We start from the raw sequence: 7271 nt of genomic DNA, 5'->3' as shown, positions 1-7271 counted from the left end.
AAAAAGGTGGATACAGAAAAAATTGCAATTGCAAATTATATGCAACTTATTACTGTTATACGACAATATTTTTGTTTGTATAAATCGTAATAGGTCAAGGGCGCCATTTATTTATAGATTTTTTTTTCTCTTCGCCGTTCGTTCCTTCCATCTCAGTCTGCTGCAACTGGACAATCCAATATCGTCTTTCTCTTCGCAGCTCTATTCCACTTCTTCATCTCCGACTTTGCGTTTAGTATCGTACGTAGACAGGATACGTTCGCACGTACGTACCTAACACACACTCAAACAGAAGTTTCTCGATCGTGATTCTGAATTATGTACACGTGAATGGATAATGCCGCTCTTTTTTTTTCAGTATTCCGACACTTTCGAAGCGCGGCGAAATTACGCAGATCTCTCGACATCACGTTTTTTTCGTTGATGCCGCGTAATATACTCACACACACAGTCCATTTGTATCCTTCAAATTTCATTAACATTATTTATTAATTGCCATTTCGATTCTGCCGTTTGCTGGCTGCAGATATCCTTCGGTTTTCCTTCCTCTGCACCGATCCACATCCGTTATCTCGACAGAGACAGGACTATCGATTCAGCAGTGTTCGGGAAGGAGATGGATGCAAAAAGAACGGTTATTGTTTGAATATGCATGTGCAGGAGAAGTGAACATTATAACAACAACAAAAAAAAAACGCAAGTACTTTTCAAAGTCATTTTCAATGGATTAAGGCGGATTTTTCCGAATGAAATATTTCTGAGAATTGTAAAAGATAAAGTGAAAATGTACCCAAATACTTTTGGGTTTTTTTTTAATCCAATTCGAATCCTGTTTGTTTATTTATGAAATGATACAGATTTTTTTCCAGTTTGTAAATCTCCTTATTTCCAAGAATGTTTTTTTCTTTTTGCAATGAAAAAATTACCCTAATACTTTCAGGATGTAAATTGATTTAAATCCTGTTCATATTGATTCAAATATTACTTTTTATACAATGATTCAGCATTATTTAAAGATTGTACTGCACTTTATTTCCAAGAAGTGTTTGCAAAGAGAAAAATACCTAAATACTTTGGGACTTTCAAATCAATATTCAATACAATCTTTCTTTCAGTTATCTTTACTAATTACTTGAAAATGTACGAGTTTTACCAGTTTCTAATACTAAGAATGATTTTGTAATGAGGAAATGTAAAAATTACCCAAATACTTTAAGGATTTAGATCCAATCTAAATTCTGTTCATTCATTCAAATATTAGTTCATACACATTTTGAACATGATACAGCATTATTTTGCAGATTTTACTGTTAAGCCAAATGAAGAAGGGGGAAGGAAGAAGAAGAAGGAAGATTTTACTGCACATTAGCAAAGAGAAAAATTACCCAAATACTTTGGGACTTTCAAAATCAATATTCAACAAAATCTTTCTTTCAATTATCTTTACTAATTACTTGAAAATGTACAAGTTTTACTAGTTTCTAATTCTAAGAATGATTTTGCAATAAGGAAATGTAAAAATTAACCAAATACTTTAGATACAATCCAAACCCTGTTCATTCATTCAAATATTAGTTCTTACATATTTTGAACATGATACAGCATTATTTCCAGATTTTACTACACTTATGCAAAGAGAAAAATTTAAAATAGTTTGGGACTTTCAAAACCAATATTAATCAAAATCTTTCTTTCAATTATCTTTACTAATTACTTGAAATGTACAAGTTTTACTAGTTTCTAATTCTAAGAATGATTTTGCAATGAGGAAATGTAAAAATTACCCAAATACGTTAAGGATTTAGATCCAATCTATTTCCAGATTTTTCTGCAATTTAGCAAAGAGAAAAATTAACCAAATACTTTGGGACTTTCAAAATCAATATTGAACAAAATCTTTCTTTCAATTATCTTTACTGATTACTTGAAAATGTACAAGTTTTCTAGTTTCTAATACTAAGAATGATTTTGCAATGAAGAAATGTAAAAATTTACCAAATACTTTAAGGCTTTAGATCCAATTTAAATCATAATCATTCATTCAAAAATTAGTCAAGGTTCTTCCTTTATTTCTAAGATTTCCAAAGAAGAAACTACAAAAAGTACATAAATGCTTTAAGATTTTTAAAACTATAAATTCTGTTTGTTTTTATATTTATAATTAGTACCTATACATCATGAAATGATAGAGATTCTTTCCAAATTGTAAATTTCGTTATTTCCAAAAATTGTTTTGCACTAAGGAATTGGAAAATAAAGTACCCTAATACTTTTAGATCTAAATTGATTTAAATCCTGTTCTTATTGATTCAAATATTAGTTTTTACACATTTTGAACATGATACAGCATTATTTCCAGATTTTTCTGCACTTTATTTCTAAGAAGAATTTGCAAAGAAACAAATAACCCAAATACATTGGAACTTTCAAAATCAATATTTAATACAATTTTTTTTTCAATTAAATTTACCAAGTACTTGAAAATGTACAAGTTTTACCAGTTTCTAATTCTAAGAAAGATTTTGCAATGAGGAAATCCATAAAGTTACCCAAATACTTTAAGGATTTACATTAAATTCAAATCCTGTTCATTCAGTCAAATATTAGTCAAATTTCTTCCTTTATTTCCAAGATTTTCAATGAAGAAACTACAAAAAGAACATAAATACTTGAAGGTTTTTAAAAAAATTAAATACTATTTTTAAGAAAATGATCAAAATGTTATTTCTTAGAATGATTTTGCAAGAAGGAAATTTAAGAAAAAAGTATTCAAATAGTTTAGAACTTTGGAATTAATAATCAATTGAAGTTACTGTTTAATGTTTCTCCTTATTTAAAACTTAAATCCAATTCAAAATTCAAGTTAATCCCTATTTTATATTGATCTAATCTAACATAAATAATTTTAAACCTAAAGTACCATAATTTAATAAAAAAAAATACATTAATCTAACCTTCACTAAACTTAACCTAATATAATCTAAACTTGCTGCAATTTTAACAATATAATATCACCGTATTATTAAACTTAATTATTACAGAATGATTTGTTTATAAACTAAACTAGCCTAACCTAAATTAATCATGTTATATAATCCTATGGAAACGTCAACTTTGACCTAACCTAACATATTTGACGTAACTAACCTTGTCTAATCGTAACCTATCATAAATACACTTGTTTATTCCTAACCTAATACAACATATTTCAACAATATTTTGATATTATTCCAAAAATTAAAGCTTTCTTAACAATTCTGATTATGGAATTCAATATTAACTTAACTTAACATATCTAATCTAGCTTAATCATTACATTTCAACCTTACTTACTTATGTAACTATGACATAATCTATGGTTACCTAATCTAATCATGACATATTCTACGATAATCTAAACTAGTTTAATTATTACATAATCTAAACTAACTTAATCAATACATATATCATAAAATAACATAAACAAACCTAAAGCAGCATAACCTATGATCGCCTAACCAAATCATGTCATATTCTGAGATTATCTAACCTAACTTAACCATTACACAATCTATTATAATCTAACCTAACCTAACAGAATCATGACATATCTTAAGATAAAATAACCTAACCATAAAATAACCTTTCATCAATTCATCAGTATTGCGATTTAACACTCGAGTCGAAATGAAGCTGTAACAAAGAAACGTAAAGGAGTGCAAACAGCATGGGTCAATAACCGTAACAAGCTTTTGGTACAATGCAAATTAACATAATTATTTCGACGAAATCACTTCGTGATGGAATTTTTATTGCGTCCACAACAACCAAAAAAAAAAAACAAACAAAAAGAAAACCCCATCGAAATACGTAGTGCAAAGACAGCAAATCGTCATATTGCATAAATGTAATGTATTAAATAATAATGGTAGGAAATATAAAAAGGTGCGTTGCACCTTTTTGTTTACGTACATAAATAAAATGATTACTACACACAGGTATATTACGTGGAGGCAAATTTATTTAAAAATCCAGCTAATTATCGCATTATTACACGAGTGCAGTTAACTCTTTACGTAACATTGCACTTATTATAGACATTTTCAAAAAAAAAAAGAAGAAAATATAAATCAATAGTCATGGACCTTGTTTGCAGCTCGCATAAACACACACATACACACACTATGATGGAGATACGTGTAATATACACTCGCATACCAATTACGCAATTGTTATGTAATCGGTCGTACGTGCATTGTAATGGCACAAAATGAAAAGAAAAGAAGTGAATTAGGAGCGAAAACCGCAGCGGCGCCGAACCAAAAGGATTTGCTCCTTCCCTCCTCGAAGACAAATGAAATTAAATAAAAAAAAACACAAGAATCGAAGCATGCAGAAATCAATAAGAAAAGAACAAATGAAGCAAAGAGAGCGAGATATTAATTAGAGAGAGATGTGAAGGATTAGACAGTCTCGTGTCTTGTCTCCTTTTATCAAGTATTTTTCTCATACCTGAAACGTTTACTTTTCTAAACTTTTTTTCAAGGTTTCCCCACATTACAGTTCGATCTTAATCATTTGCAAATTATTGAAATCAATGCAATTATTTCGATGATATTGTAACTGTAATGCGAGCTTACCAGTCGCACTTAATCGAATGCAGCAATGATGATAATAATAATAATAATATTACATAGACGTTCACAAATATGCACGTATATATACGTGTAAACCATAATATTAATGGTGTGTGTGTGTATAAATAAAATCAATCGCTTTACTTTCCACCGACGACGAAGTAATTTAAACATTTATTATGAATATTCGATAAATCATGCTAGATTGCAGTTTCCTCGGACGAGAGAGGCACAAAGTGAGCTTAACATTGAGGAATAGAATATATCCATCTCGCTTCATCTTATCCAGTTTCGCATTCAGCATCTCTTTCTTCTTTTATTCGGACAAACGAAAAAAATGTTTACGGAAATGCACGGATCAATCTTGCACACTTCTTTCGATGTAATTGGAACACAATTCATTCGAGAATCCTGGAAGCCGCAAGGAATAAAATTATTTTTGTTGTTCATTTTTTTTTTCGCTTGCACTTTAATTACAATTTTGTAATTTCAATTTAAAATTTGTTGCAACTTCTTTCATTGTTATTGGTAAAAAAATAATTAATCTAGTATACATGAAACTATACAAATTTTACTAAACAATTGCAAATAAATACCTACTCAGGTTACAATTTATGATAACCTAACCTAACGAAGTCATAACATAACCTAATATAACCTAACTTAACAGGATTCGTAAATATAAACTAACCTAAATTAGCATAACTATGACATATTCTATGATTACCTAACCTAATCATGACATATTCTAGTAATGATATGTAATGATGAAGATAGGTTACAATATTATCTGACATAACAAAATGATAAAGTAACATGAACTAATAAAATTATGGGTGAGTAATTTTTCTTGCAAATTTTACAATTTTTGTTCAATTATTTTGCAACATTAATAAATACTATACAAATATTACTAAGCAATACCAATTAGGTACCTAATCAGGTTGCAATTTATGATAACCTAACCTATTGTAATCATAACATAGGCTAATATAACCTAACCTAACTTAATCGTGACATAACCTAACATAGCTTAATCATTATATAATTTAACTTAACAAAATTAGTAAAAACATAATCTGACCTAAACTAGCATAACTATGACATATTACCTAACCTAATCATGACATATTCTAGGATAATATAACCTAGCTTAATCATTACATAATCTGACATAACAAAATCATAAATTAACATGAACTAATAAAATTATTGTTGCTTTTTTCTTGCAATTTTTACAATTTTTGTTCAATATTCGTAACATTAATATAAAATTTGTTGAGAATATTGCAACTCATTTTATTGGAAAAAAATCGAGTGAAGAGGAAACAATTCAAATGTTACTAAACAATTGCAATTAGGTACCAACCAAATCAGGTTGCAATCTATGATAACATAACCTAACGTAATACATAACCTAACATAAGTTAATCAGTATATAATCTAACTTAACAAGATTAATAAATTCATAATATAACCTAACCTATCATAACAATGACATAATATATGATTACCTAACCTAATCGTGTTATATTCTAAGATAATCTAACCTAGCTGGCATAACAAAATCATAAAATAACATAAACGAATAAAATTATTGTTGTTCCTTTTTTTACTTGTACTTTAATTACAATTCTTATTCAATTATTTTATAATTTTAATTGAAAATTTGTTGAGAATATTGCAACTTATTTATGGTTATTGGAAGAAAGAATTTATCTAGTGTACAGGAAACAATACAAACTTTACTAAACAATTGTAATTAGGTACCTAATCAGATTGTAATCTATGATAAGCTAACATAGCATAACTATGACATACTCTATGATTACCTAACCTAATCATGAAATATCCTAAGATAATCTAACCTGGCTTAATCATTACATAATCTGACATAACAAACTCATAAAATAACATAATCTAGCCTAACCTAGAATAACTATGACATAATCTATAATTACCTAACCTAATTATTACATATTCTAAGATAATCTAACCTAGATTATGTTAAAATAATCTAACCTAGATTATGTTAGATTATGTAATGATTTAGTTACATAATCTAACATAACAAAATCATAAAATAACAATAGCTAACCTAGAGTAACTATGAAATAATGTATGTTTTTACAAAAATTTTGTTATTTTTTAATAAAAACAAATCATAATTTTGAAAATCTCAAACATATTTATTATTATATTCAGATTAATTATTTCAAATTTGGTGAAAATGTTGAAATTTCTTTTAATGTAATTAAAATCTTTTTTTTTTTCATATGTAACTACTAAGTTTTATTACTTTGCTATATTTATCACTAATTATTAAAAAAAAATTGAAATTAGTTTGAGTCCTTTTATACAGTTTTTGATATCTAATTTTTATTTATCATTACGTAAAAGTATCAAAATTTGCGTAACTTATGTAATCACAAAAAAAATATCTCAAAAAATTTTCAAATTAATTTGAAATAATTCCAAAAAGAAAATGAAATAATTTCTATTTTTATTCAATAAATTTGATCTAGTTTTAACTAAATTAAAACAGAAACAATTCCTCAACGAAATTGAAGAATTACTTAAGAATCTTCGCACTTGTTGCGCGAGACGCGAAGAAATTAATGTAATCATTCCTTAATGAGAGTTTGTATTAAACAC

This window comes from Nicrophorus vespilloides, unplaced genomic scaffold (genome assembly GCF_001412225.1).
Source record: "Nicrophorus vespilloides isolate i.1.1-1 unplaced genomic scaffold, Nicve_v1.0, whole genome shotgun sequence".
NCBI lineage: Eukaryota > Metazoa > Arthropoda > Insecta > Coleoptera > Silphidae > Nicrophorus > Nicrophorus vespilloides.
The sequence above is the reverse complement of the archived record's forward strand: the minus strand, read 5'-3'. Positions refer to the sequence as shown.